Source organism: Mesocricetus auratus, unplaced genomic scaffold, assembly GCF_017639785.1.
Source record: "Mesocricetus auratus isolate SY011 unplaced genomic scaffold, BCM_Maur_2.0 Super-Scaffold_100004, whole genome shotgun sequence".
Lineage (NCBI taxonomy): Eukaryota > Metazoa > Chordata > Mammalia > Rodentia > Cricetidae > Mesocricetus > Mesocricetus auratus.
Window position 1 is genome coordinate 56,286,525 of NW_024429189.1, and position 13,402 is coordinate 56,299,926.

Genomic DNA, 13,402 nt, shown 5'->3' on the forward strand with positions numbered 1-13,402 from the left:
TTGCCTACTCACAGGCTTCTTAAAATTCAACTAACCTACTGATGTTCCCTATAGTACTTGTCAAAATGTATTTTCAGATGAATGATCCATTTATAGATGTAATGTTTTAAAATCCATAGCATAATAACTTAATGCTTTTTTCATTAAAATTACTGTGTTAAGAAGAACATATGGAAATACAAGACATTGTTAAGTAGGGGTCTAATCTAAATCTTTCTAACTTTGTAATTTTTACCAAGATATGTGGCCAATGTAGTGAAAGTCATTGAAACTAGCTATCCAGGAATTTTAGTAAAAAGACATATTGAAAAATACAATTTTCTTTAAAAATATCCAAATTGTTGAATCATTCATGCAATAATTTCCCATGTGTCACATTTATCTTCTCATTCATGTTGTTAGTCCATGATGTACAACAGTGATGTTATTTTCAAGAGAGACTGAAAATATAAAAGTTAGGAATCTTTCTGTTGAGTTGGAACTAGTTTATTGCCATGAGTGAGATAACACCCAGATTGCCGGCCATTAAGATAAAAGTTGCTGTAATAAGCATCAGTTTGTTTGGCCTGTAACCAGGAAAAAGACTTAAGCATAGTCATATAGTGATATGCTGTTCTTGGTGATCCTAATTTTATTGTTTAATATTGTCTAGGGGATGGTACAGGGAGTTGGTTAAGGTCAGGGGAGGATGTGAGGAAGAGAGAACTAGGATTGATATGCAAAATAAGACAGTTTCTAATTTAAATTAATAAAAGAAAAATACAGGGCAATGCCCAGGCCTCAGATGGAAGAAGGATGGCTGGAAATTAGGAAGATTATGTATGAAATGATTAGACAATTAATAAGTATTTAAGTCTACCTGTTTGTCTCAGAATTGTAATAGTCATCAATAAATTATTACATGTGAAAAAGTCTAAAGACCTTTGTTTAGAAGTCTTTATTCAAATTGTTCATTATTAGTGCAAAACTGAATGTTTAGGCACGGCTGCTGTGGGAAAAATTATTTTCTTGGTTCTGCACAAATTAGAAATGACGATGGATTACATACACAATTTTCTGATGAATTAATAACTACCCTTTGACCACAGTAATGTAAAAATATTTTTGCTCTGTAGTTTGCATATCATATCTTAAATGTACACACATGCCTAATAAAAATGACACACATAGTATTAAACCATATTAAAGCAAAAATAAAGGCCTCCATTGGACTGGCACCAGTGTAAATTTAGAAAGGGAATGCCAAAGTCCATTACAGAATATAATACTATAGAGTCTAAGGCACTGGGTAATATAACACAGTAGCATCAAAAGTTTTGTTCTAGCATCTTTTGTCTCAATGTTCTTTTGTCTGTATATTATGGTTTTCAAGTTTTTGTGTGTATGTGTGTGTAAGAGAGAAAGAGAAGGGGCATGGAGTGAGGGACATGTGTCGTTTTGGTGCCCTTTAAATTTTGTTGTTTGTGTGGCATTTTGCTTTCTAAAAAGAGGAAAAATGGCATGCAGTTGGGTGGGTGTGGGTGGAAATGATCTGGGTGGATATGGCGGCATCATTAGAACTTGGACAAGGAGGTACAAGACCATGATCGGGAAAAACACAGAGACAGCTGACCTGAGCTAGGGAGAGCTCATGGACTATGAACTGACAGCTCGGAAACATTCATGGGACTGAACAAGACCCTCTGAATGTGGATGATATTTATGTTACTTGATCTGTTGGGGGAACCCCAGGCAGTGGCACCAGGACTTATTACAATGGGTTGAACTGGCTTTTTGGAGCCTGTTCCAAAAGGTTGGCTAGCTTGCTCAGTTTTGACACAGTGGGGAGGGTCTTATTTATGCCTTAACATGTTGTGCCAGACATTATTGACTCCCCAAGGAAGGCATTACCCCCATGAGAAGTAGATGAGTGGGTGGGAATTTGGGTGATAGGAAGTGGGAGAAGGGGAAGGAGAGGTAACTGGGTTTGTATATAAAATGAAAAAAAATTTAATTAAGAAAAGGAAAAAATTGCTTACAGTAAGTTTTTAATTAATTTTATTTAAATTTAAAACAACCTCATTTTACATACCAATCCCAGTTTCCTGTCACTTCTATCTTCCCCCTTTTCTCCCAGCCTCCATCCCATCCCTCATGTATTCCTCAGGGAGGGTGAGGCCTTCATTGAGTGATCATCAAAGTCTGTTTGGGACAGGACCTAGGCACTCCCCCATGTATCTTGGCTGAGAGAGTATCCCTACACACGGAATGGACTTTCAAAGCCCATTCATGAACCACAGATAAATACTGCTTCCACTGTCAGATGCCACGTAGGTTGTCCAAACCCCCAACTGACACCCTAGTTTAATGGGCCTGCTTCAGTCTTATGCTGGTTCCCCAGGTGTCAGTCTTGGTCCAAGAGCTCCCACTTTCTTAAGTCAGGTATTTTGTTGGGTTTTCCTACCATTGTCTTGACCCATTTGTTCATCATTTCTCCTTCTCTAGAACTGGACTCAAGGAGTTCTGCTCAGTGCTTAGCTGCAAATCTGTGCTTCTGCTTCTATCACCTATTAGATAAAGGTTCTATGGTGGCATTTAATGTAGTCATCAATCCCTTTATAGGGGAAGGGTATTTCAGGCAGCCTCTCCACTATTGCTTAGATTCTTAGGTGAGATCATCCTGGACATTTCCCTAGTGCCAGAGTTCCTGGTACACCCATAATGGCTTACTCTATTAAGGTAGTATGTATTTCTTTGCTGTCATCCTCTATTTTTCCTCTCCTAGACCTTCCTGATCCCTCATATTCTCCTCCTCCATGCCCTTCTCTCCTCATCTGTCTCCTACCCACCCCACCATGCTCCCAATTTACTTAAGAATATTTGTCCCTTTCCCTTTCTCTGGGAGGACCATATATATCTCACTTAGGTTACTGCTTGTTTGCTAGCTTCTCTGTAGTTGTGAACTGTAGGATGGTTATCCTTTGCTCTATGTATAATATCCAATTATGTGAGAGTACATCCCACATTTTTCTTCCTGTGTCTGTGTTACCTCACTCAGGATGGTTTCTTCTAGTTCCATCAATTTACCAATTTGCCTGTGAACTTCAAGGTTCCATGTTTTCTTTTATCCACTGAATAGTAGTCCATTGTGTAAATGTACCACATTTTCTTTATCCATTCTTCAGTTGAGGGTAATCTTGGTTGCTTCCAGCTTCTGGCTATTACAAATAATGCTGCTATGAGCATAGATGAACAAATGCCCTTATGATATGAATATGCATCCTTTGGATATATGCCTGAGAGTGGAATTCCTGGATCTTGAGGTAGACCGACTTTCATTTTCTTGAGTAACTGCCATACTGATTCCCAAAGTGGCTGTACAAGTTTGCACTCTAGTTACCAAGGGAGAAATGTTCCCCTTTCTCCATGTGTTATCCAGCATAAACTGTAACTGGTATTTATGATTTTAGCCATTCTGACAGTGTAAGGTGGTATCTCACAGTTGTTTTGATTTGCATATCCCTGATGGCTAAAAGATGTTGAGCAATTTATTTATTAAGTGCTTCTCAGCCATTTGAGATTGCTCTATTGAGAATTGTGTGTTCAGATCAATACCCCATTTTTAATTGGGTTACTTTTCTTTTTGTTGACTAGTTTCATGAGTTTTATGGATGTTTTGGAAATCAGGTCTCTGTCAAATGTGAGGTTGGTTAGTATCCTTCTCCATTCTGTCCACTGCCATTTTGTATTGTTGACTGTGTCCTTTGCTTTACGGAAGCTTCTCATTTTCAGCGGGTCTCATTTATTAATTGTTGATCTCAGTGTCTTTCCTACTGGTGTTATGTTCAGGAAGTGGTCTCCTGTACCAATTCATTCAAGGGTACTTCCCACTTTCTCTTCTAAGAGGTTCATTGTGGCTGAATTTATGTAGAGGTAAGTGATCCACTTGAACTTAAGTTTTGTGCATGGTGATAGATATGAATCTATCTGCAATCTTCTACTTGTCAGCATCCTGTTATGCCAACACCAATTTTAAAGATGCTTTCTTGTTTCCATTGTGTAATTTAGATTCTTTGTCAACAATCAGGTTCATAGGTGTGTGGATTAATATCAGTGTCTTCAATTTAATTTATTGGTTTACCTATTTGATTTTGTGCCAGAACAAAGCTGTCTTCATCTATATAGCTCTGTAGTAGAAATTGTAGTCAGGGATGGTGATATCCCTGATAGTTGCTTTATTGTATAGAACTGTTTTGGAAATCCAGGGTTTTCTCTTTTTCCATATAAAGTTGAGTATTGTTCTTTCAAGGTCTGTGAAGAATTGTGGTTGGATTTTGGTGGGGACTGCATTGTACCTGTAGACATCTTTTGATTTGATTGCCATTTTTATTGTGTTAACCCTACCTATACAAGAGCATGGCAGATCTTTCATATTGTGGTATCTTCTTTAATTTTTTCTTTAAAAACTTAAAGTTCTTGTTATACAGGTCTTTCACTTGTTTGGTGTTTAAAAATATACATAAGATTGAGAGAGAAAAAGAAACCATATAGTGGTAAATAAATAGAGAAGCCGGCTGTTGTAGAGAACTGCGAAGTGCCGCACCCTTAAGATGGTGTTGGCTTCCGCCTTCTGCTAGCCTGGCAGCAAGTACTCTCTGTGATAAACAACTCCTTGAGAGCCCCACCTGTATTTGTTTAAGGCTGGATATCAGGCTTGCTTCTGTGTACGTGGACATATATGCATGTTCCACGTGGCATACTGGGGTTGGCCGCCCAAGGGCTTTTAAGGTGTGGGCTGGCACTCCCCGGGGTCAGAAGATTGTTCAATGTCCCTGAATAAACTGCTTAAAGAAGAGTCCAAACATTGCGTCTTCCTTGCTGGTCTAGGTGGGCGCAACAGGCTGTGGTGGTGCATGCTGGTAGGATTTGCTCCAGAGGCAGAGGCAGGTGGATTTCCAAAGAGAAACCCTGCCTCAGAGAAAATTAAAATAAAAGTAAAAGAAATAGCCTAATAATAGATAAATAAATAAACCTCGTAAAGATGGAAAATACACAGGGTCTGGATACTGTATGCTATTGTGTTTTTCAGTTTTTTGATTGCTAAGGAAGGAACAACTACTAAAGTACAATTGATTATAAATGCTGCTGAAGTAATTCAAATTATATCTTTTAAAATGCCTTGACTTCAAAATTTCAGTATAAGGTTATGTTACTTTGGAAAAGAGTTTTTGTTTATGTTTCTATAGAAAATGGAAAGCCATGGATTCCTTCCAGGCTTCTGTGGTTTGATGAACCAAGCCCCCCGGAAGCAATGGCCCAAGTGATTCAACATCTAAAGCAGCTAAGTTGATACAGCTTTACAGACCCTGAAAATAAGGACTTATACCGGTTTCTGAGTTTTGTCATGATCCCAATGGTATGAACAGCGCCCCCTTCCAGCACGAAGCAGTTTGGAATGAGCATGTCCAAATCCTCATATCATTTATAAATCTTTGTTTTCATTTAAATGGGGTTGTTTATAATTGGTTAATGATCACAACCAGTCTCTTTTTAAAGGAAAATGGGGATTATGGTATGGAAAGGAATACTTTGTATTGGTATGATTTTTCATTTATTGATACAAATTCAGGGTCAATTTTGTGATGTGTATATTTCTCCTTTTGATTAAGTATTGTGCATATACTGACATTTTAAAACATAATGCATAATTAAATACAGTTTACAGATAGTTATTTATAATAGTCAGAATTTATAGTTAGGTTAGTTAGGTTTTCTAGATATACAGAGATATATTTGAGATAAATAGACAGTCTTCATACCTTTCAAAGATCTTCAGAAAATGCCATTTAAAATGGTTTAGGGTTTTTATTGACAATGAGAAACGTCTGCTCCTGGAAGCACCAATTACGTCTGAGAGGAAGATGGGCACCAAAGAAACTCGTTATGGAGTTTACTTTCAACATGGCAAGATTAGGCATTTGGGCAAGAAAATGCTCTTTCTAGACTACTTTACTGTTGCTGTATAATCTGGACATGCATGACCCATAAGAAAGTGACTGCTTTCCTACATTTCCTACATTCCTACACGATTCCTGTTTCATGAAAGTGTCTATGAGACTTTCTGCAGGATACAGAAAAATGACCTACAGACTGCTGATGCAGATGGACAATTTGAAATTTCCTGCATTGCTGAGCAGGCTTCCAGACACACTGTGGCCTATGGGCTGAAGATGGATGCCCCAACATTACAGAGGAATTTCGGGTGACAGTCCAGGTAGCAAGATGTCTCTGTCCATTCTAATGTCTATATATTATCCTTCTGTGTTCTTTGATGGAGTTGAAGACAGAAAGTTATAGTTTTCCTTAGTTATGATAAAAGATAAGCTCCATATAGAACTTTGGACTCACAAGGATGGGATGGATGATATTTTCTTTAAATCTTGCTAAATGTTGATAGACAAAATACTGTAATTGTGTTCTTACATGATAATTGTTCTGTTATATATAATTTGGCGATGTTAAAGTTAAGACATTTCTTTTTGTTTAGACCAAAAAGAATACATGATTGAGAATTCCTGTGTATATGTCCATAAAGCACTGTTGGCCAATAGGGAAGCAAGATACATGGGAGTAGGAGTCCAGGAGGACTCTGGTTAGGAGAAACACAGAGAGTCATCATGTAGTCCACCAGAGAATTAAGATGTTCCTCCAGTAAGAGAAATACTTAGATGGGTTAAATACTTAAGTCAGAGCTATCCAGTAAGAAACAAATAAGGCCAACAGCTTTATAATTAATTCCACGCCTTGTGTGTTATTTGGGGACTACAACACAGCAGAGCCCAGGCGACTGGTGGAGAAAAACCAAAGGGGCTGGCAAGGAAAAACCTTTCACTCTACATTACCCCAAGATATTTTCTGTTGTTTGTAGCTATTGTGAAGGGTGATATTTCCCCGATTTTTTATACCCAATTATGCTGTATGTAAACTAGGGCTGCTGATTTATTTTTGAGTTAATCTTGTATCTTGACACATTACTGAAGGTGTTTATAGGCTTTAGGAGTCCTTTGTATTGTTTTTTTCTATATTGATTTCAGCCCTCATGTTGATTATTTTATGGTGACTACTTCTCATGGTAAGTTTCCTTCTTATTGTTCTAGATCTTTCAGGTGTGCTGTTAAGTCTCTAGTGTGACTATTCCCCAGTTTCATTATGCAGGCATTTAATGTTGTGAACTTTACCCTTGACACAGCTTTCCAACTGTCCCATAAGTTTGGGTATGTTGTGCCTTCATTTTCATTGAAGTCTAGGAAGTCTTTAATTTCTTTATTTCTCTCTTGAGTATTGTTCTATTTCCATGACTTTGTAGACAATCTGCAATTTGTGCTGTTATTGAATTCTAACTTTATATCATAGTGATCTTATAAGATACTGGTGGTTATTACAAATTTTTTTTATTTGTTGAGGTTTGCTTTTTTGATAAGTATGTGTTTGATTTTTAGAGAAGATTCCATGTGGTGCTGAAAATGTATATTCTTTTGTGTTTGGATAGAATGTTATGTAGATGTCTGTTAAAACTGATTGAGTCATAACTTCTGTTAGTGCCTTTATTTCTTTGTTAAGATTCTGCCTGGTAATCCTGTCCAATGGTGAGAATAGAAGACTTAAACACCCTACTCATAAGTATGGGGACTTATGTGTTATTTAATTTTAGTAGGGTTTATTTTATGAGTATGCGTGTCTTTATATTTGGGATACCTTAAATGCTCTTGCCCTATAATAAAGCACTAGCTAGGAAGAAATGCATGAGGGCTGAGATAACTGCTGTGAGGAAGATAGATGGTTCATTTGGAGTCCACTCCAAAACTTACTCAGCCCAAGTCTTTATGTTAAGCATCTTCATAACAAACAAGAAATTGTTGTATATGCTGGTGTAGTGAGCTCTAATTTTTCTCTGGGACTATTATTGAGCCGCTACAATTGAGAAGACTCTTCATTATTGTCTTCTTTAATTTAACCACACTTTGGAGAGGTTTACACTCATCAGTCAGCAAGTGTAAAAATAGCTCCTGTTTCATTGTCCTGGAAATTGCCCAAGATGATTGAAGCCTTAGAGAAGGAGCAAAATGAGAAACAGACATCAAGAAAATATTGCAAAATCTAAATGATTAAAAGAAGTACTAAAGGAGTGAACAGACTCTTCAGGTAGACATAAACTGTCTGGAAAATTCTGCCGCTTTGGACTTATTAAGGATCCATTCACTTTCATGATAGTATTATTTAAAAAATTCAATATGACCTTAACACTGTAGCAACTTTTCAGTTTGGAATTAGAAGTTTGTTGATCATTACTGACAAGTGTTTAGTTAACATTTATGATGCACATGTGGATCATATGAAATGTGGAAATTCAAATTCAAAGAACTTTAAAATCTAACACCTCACTTCAGACATGATTCCAAGAATGAAAGTTCCACATGTCATTTTGTGGTAGGTTGTAGTAAAAACACAGATATGTTAAAATGCATAAAATTGTCTTCAAGTCATGAAAAATATTAATGACCCTTGCATTTAAATTTGGATCCCATCTGAAAGTATTATGGTATCCTCCAAAATATGAAGAAATTAAAAGATTACTGGTCCCTTTGAGGTGGTTTTCTTCACTTTCTTCTATACCTATTATTCTTAGGTTTGGTCTTTTCATGGTGTCCCATATTTCCTGGATGCTTTGTGTTAAGGATTTGTTGGACCTAGCTGAAAACCAACTTAAAGGGGCAGAAAACATATTCAAAAAATTATAGAAGAAAACTTTCTCAACCTAAAGAAATACATACCAATGAATGTACAAGAAGGTTACAGAACACAAAATAGAGTGGATCACAAAAAAGTTCCCTTGCCACATAATAATCAAGACCCCAAATATACAGAATAAAGAAAGAATATTAAGAGCAGCTAAGGAAAAAGGCCGAGTAACATATGAAGGCAAACCTAAGAAAATTACACCTGACTTCTCCGTCTGAAATTCTGAAAGCTAGAATTTCCTGGATAGATATTCTACCAACACTAAGAGACCATGTATATCAGGCCAGACTACTAAACCCGGCAAAGCTCTCAGTCACTATATATGGAGAAAACAAGATATTCCGTGACAAATCTAGATTCAAGCAATATGTATCCACTAACCCAGCCATATAGTAAGTTCTAGAACAAAAACTCCAACCCAAGGAAGTTAACTACAACCAGAAAAACATAGGAATTAGATAGTCCTACTTTACCAACAGCCAAAAGAGCAAAGGGATGGAATTCCACCACCACCAACCATTCCAAATCAAAGAAGAATGAGCAATCAATGGTCATATGTATCCTTCAATATTAATGGCCTTAACTCACCCATATAAAGACACAGGCTAAAAGAATGGATTTGAAGACAGAACCCATCCTTCTGCTGCATAAAAGAAACACATCTCACCCTCAAATACAGACATTACCTGAGAGTTAAAGGTTGGGAAAAGATTTTCAAATCAAATGGACCCAAGAAACAAGTGCGGGGTAGCAATCCTATCATCTAACAAAATAGAATTTAAAATGAAATCTATCAAAAGAGATAAAGGAGGTCATTGCATACTCATCACAGGCAAAATCCACCAACATGAAATTTCAATTCTGAACCTGTATGCCCCAAATACATAGGCATCCACATTTGTAAATGAAACATTACTAAACTTAAATAACATATAAAGCTCCACACACTAATCATGGGAGGTTTCAACACCCCACTCTTACCACTAGAGAGGAATACCAGAAAGAACCTCAACAAAGAAGCAAAAGGTTTTATAGAATAAATGAGCCAATTGGGATTAACAGACATCTATAGAACATTCCATCCACATAAAAAAGAATAAAACGTCTTCTCACCACCACATGGAACCTTCTCAAAAATCGACCACATACTTGGCAACATATCAAACCTCAGCAGCTACAAAAAATTGGAATAACTCCATGCATCTTATCAGACCACAATGCATTAAAGTTAGAATTCAACAACACAAATTGCAAATACCCTACAAAATCACAGAAATTGAATAATGCACAATTGCACCATTCCTGCGTCAAAGAAGAAATAAAAAAACAAATAAAAGACTTCCTAGAATTCGAAGAGAACGAAGACAAAACATACCCAAACCTATGGGACACTTTAAAAGCAGTACTATGGGGGAAGTTCATAGCACTAAGTGCCCACATGAAGAAACTGGGAATACTTATACTAGAGAATTAACAGCACAGCTGAAAGTTCTAGAACACAAAGAAGCAAACAATCCCAGGAGAAGTAGACACCAGGAAATATTCACATTGAGGGCTGAAATCAATAAAGTAGAAACTAGGAAAACAATACAAAGAATCAATGCAACGAAGAGTTGGTACTTTGAGAGAGTCAACAAGATAGAAAAACCTCTGTCCAAACTTACCAAACAGCAGAGTGTGAACATGCAAATTAACAAAATCAGAAATGTAAAGGGGGACATAATAACGGACTCTGAGGATATTCAGAGAAGCACCAGGTCATACTTTGAAAACTTGTACTCAACAAAATTAGAAAATTTAAAGGAAATGGATGACTTCCTGGATAGCTATCACTTGCCAAATTTAAACCAAGAACAGATAAGCAATTTAAATAGACCTAAAGCCCCTATTGAAATAGAAGCAGTCGTCAAACGTCCCCAACCAAAAAAAGCCCAGGTCCAGATGGCCTCAGTGCAGAATTCTACCAGAAATTCAAAGAACAGCTTAAACCAATTCTTCTCAAAGTATTCCATGCAATAGAAGGAGAAGGGTCTTTGCCAAACTCTTTCTATGAGGCTTCAATAACCGTGATCCCCAAACCACTCAAAGACACAACTAAGAAAGAGAACTTCAGACCAATATACCTCATGAACATTGAGGCAAAAATACCCAATAAAATACAGGCAAATCAGATCCAAGAACACATCAATACAATCATTCACTACGATCAAGATGGTTTCATCCCCGGAATGCAGGGATGGTTTAACATATGAAAATCCATCAATGTAATCCACCATATAAACAAGCTGAAAAACAAAAATCACATGATCATTTCACTAGATGCAGAAAATGCCTTTGACAAAAGGCAACACATCTTCATGATAAAGGTCTTGAAGAAATCTGGGATAACAGAAACATGCCTAAACATAATAAAAGCTATATACAGCAAAAAAGCAGCCAACATTAAACTAAATGGACAGAAACTCAAGGCAATTGTTCTGAAATATGAAACAAGACAAGGCTGTCCACTCTTTTCATTCCTGTTCAATATTGTACTTGAATTTCTAGCAAGAGCCATACAACAGCAAAAGGAGATTAAGGTGATACAAATTGGAAAGGAAGAGGTCAAACTTTCACTATTTGCAGATGATGATATGATAATTTACATAAATGACCCAAAGAACTCTACCAGGGAACACTTACAGCTGACTAATACCTTCAGCAAAATGGCAGGCTACAAGATCAACTCAAAAAAATCATTACCCATACTATATACAGATGATAAAAGGGCTGAGAATGAAATCAGAGAAACATCACCCTTTACAATTGCCACAAAAAACATATAAAACCTTGGAATAATGCTAACCAAGTGAAAGACCTGTATCACAAGAACTTTGAGTCCTTAAAGAAAGAAATTAAAGAATCCCTCAGAAAATGGAGTGATCTCCCATGCTCTTGGATAGGTAGGATTAATGTAGTAAAACTGGCAATCCTGCCAAAAGCAATCTGCAGATTCAATGCAATCCCCATCAAAATACCAGCAAAATTCTTCACAGACCTTGAAAGAACAGTAATCAATGTTCTATGGATAAACAAAAGACCCAGGATAGCCAAAACAACCCTGTTCAACAAGGCAACTTCCAGAGGCATCACCATCCATGACTTCAAGCTCTATTATAGAGCTATAGTCCTGAAAACATCTTGGTATTGGCACAAAAATAGACAGGTACTCCAATGATATCAAATTGAAAACCCTGATATTAACCCACATATGTATGAACATCTTTGACAAAGAAGCGAAAACTATACAATTGAAAAATGAAAGCATCTTCAACATAACTGGATGCTGACATGTAGAAGAATGCAGATCGATCCATGTCTATAGCCATGCACAAAACTTAAGTCCAAATGGATCAAAGACCTAAACATAAATCCAGCCACACTGAAACTCTTAGAATAGAAATTGGGTGGTACCCTTGAATAAGTTGGTGCAGAAGACAGCTTCCTGAACATAACACGAGTAGCACAGACAGTGAGATCAACAATTAATAAATGGGACCTCCTCACACTGAGAAGCTTCTATAAAGGCAAAGGACACAGTCCGCAATGCAAAAGGGCAGCCCACAGAATGGGAAAATATATTCACTCACCCCACATCTGACAGAGGGTTGATCTCAAAAATTTACAAAGAACTCAAGAAATAAGTCACGAAAACATCAAAGGATCCAATTAAAAAGTGTTCTACAGAAATACATAGAGAATTATCAATAGAGGAACCTAAAATGGCTGAGAGGCACTTGAGAAAGTGCTCAACATCCTTAGCCATCTGGGAAATGCAAATCAAAACAACTCTGAGATACCATCTCACTCCTGTCAGAATGGCTAAAATCAAAAACACAAAGACAATTTATGTTGGAGAGGTTGTGGTGAACAAGTAACACTCCTCCACTGCAGGTGGGAGTGACAACTTGTACAGCCACTTTATTTTGGAGATTCCTCAGAAAAATGGAAATAAACCTATCACAAGACCCAGCAACTCCACTCTGAGGCATGTATCTAAAAGATGCCAATTCATACAACATGGTTGTCTGTTCCACTATGTTCATAGCTGCATTATTTGTAATAGCCAGAACTTGGAAGCAACCTAGATGCCCCTCTACTGAAGAATGGATAAAGAAAATGTGGTACATTTACACAATGGAGTACTATTCAGCAGAAAAACCAATGGAATCCTGAAATTTCCAGGCAAATGGATGACACTAGAAGAAACCATCCTGATTGAGGTAACCCAGTCACAAAAGGAGAAACATGGCATGTACTCTCTCATATATGGATTTTAGACTTAGATCTGGGGATTGCCAGCCTACAATCCCATTGCCAGAGAGTCTGGAAAACAGAAACCTAATTCAGTGGCTGATGGAAGCAGAGGCAGACTCTCAAGGATAAGCACCGAGCTGCACTCAAGAAATCTAGTGACAGTGAAGGAGGACAGATGGCCAAAGGAGTTAAGATTGGGCCGATTTAATCCCCTGAAACAGCTGACCTGAAAAGGGTTGGCTCTTGAATCCCATTCTGATTCCTGAGAATCCAGCATAGGACTGATCAAGACCCCCTGAATGTGGGTGTCAGTGAGGAGGCCTTGGCA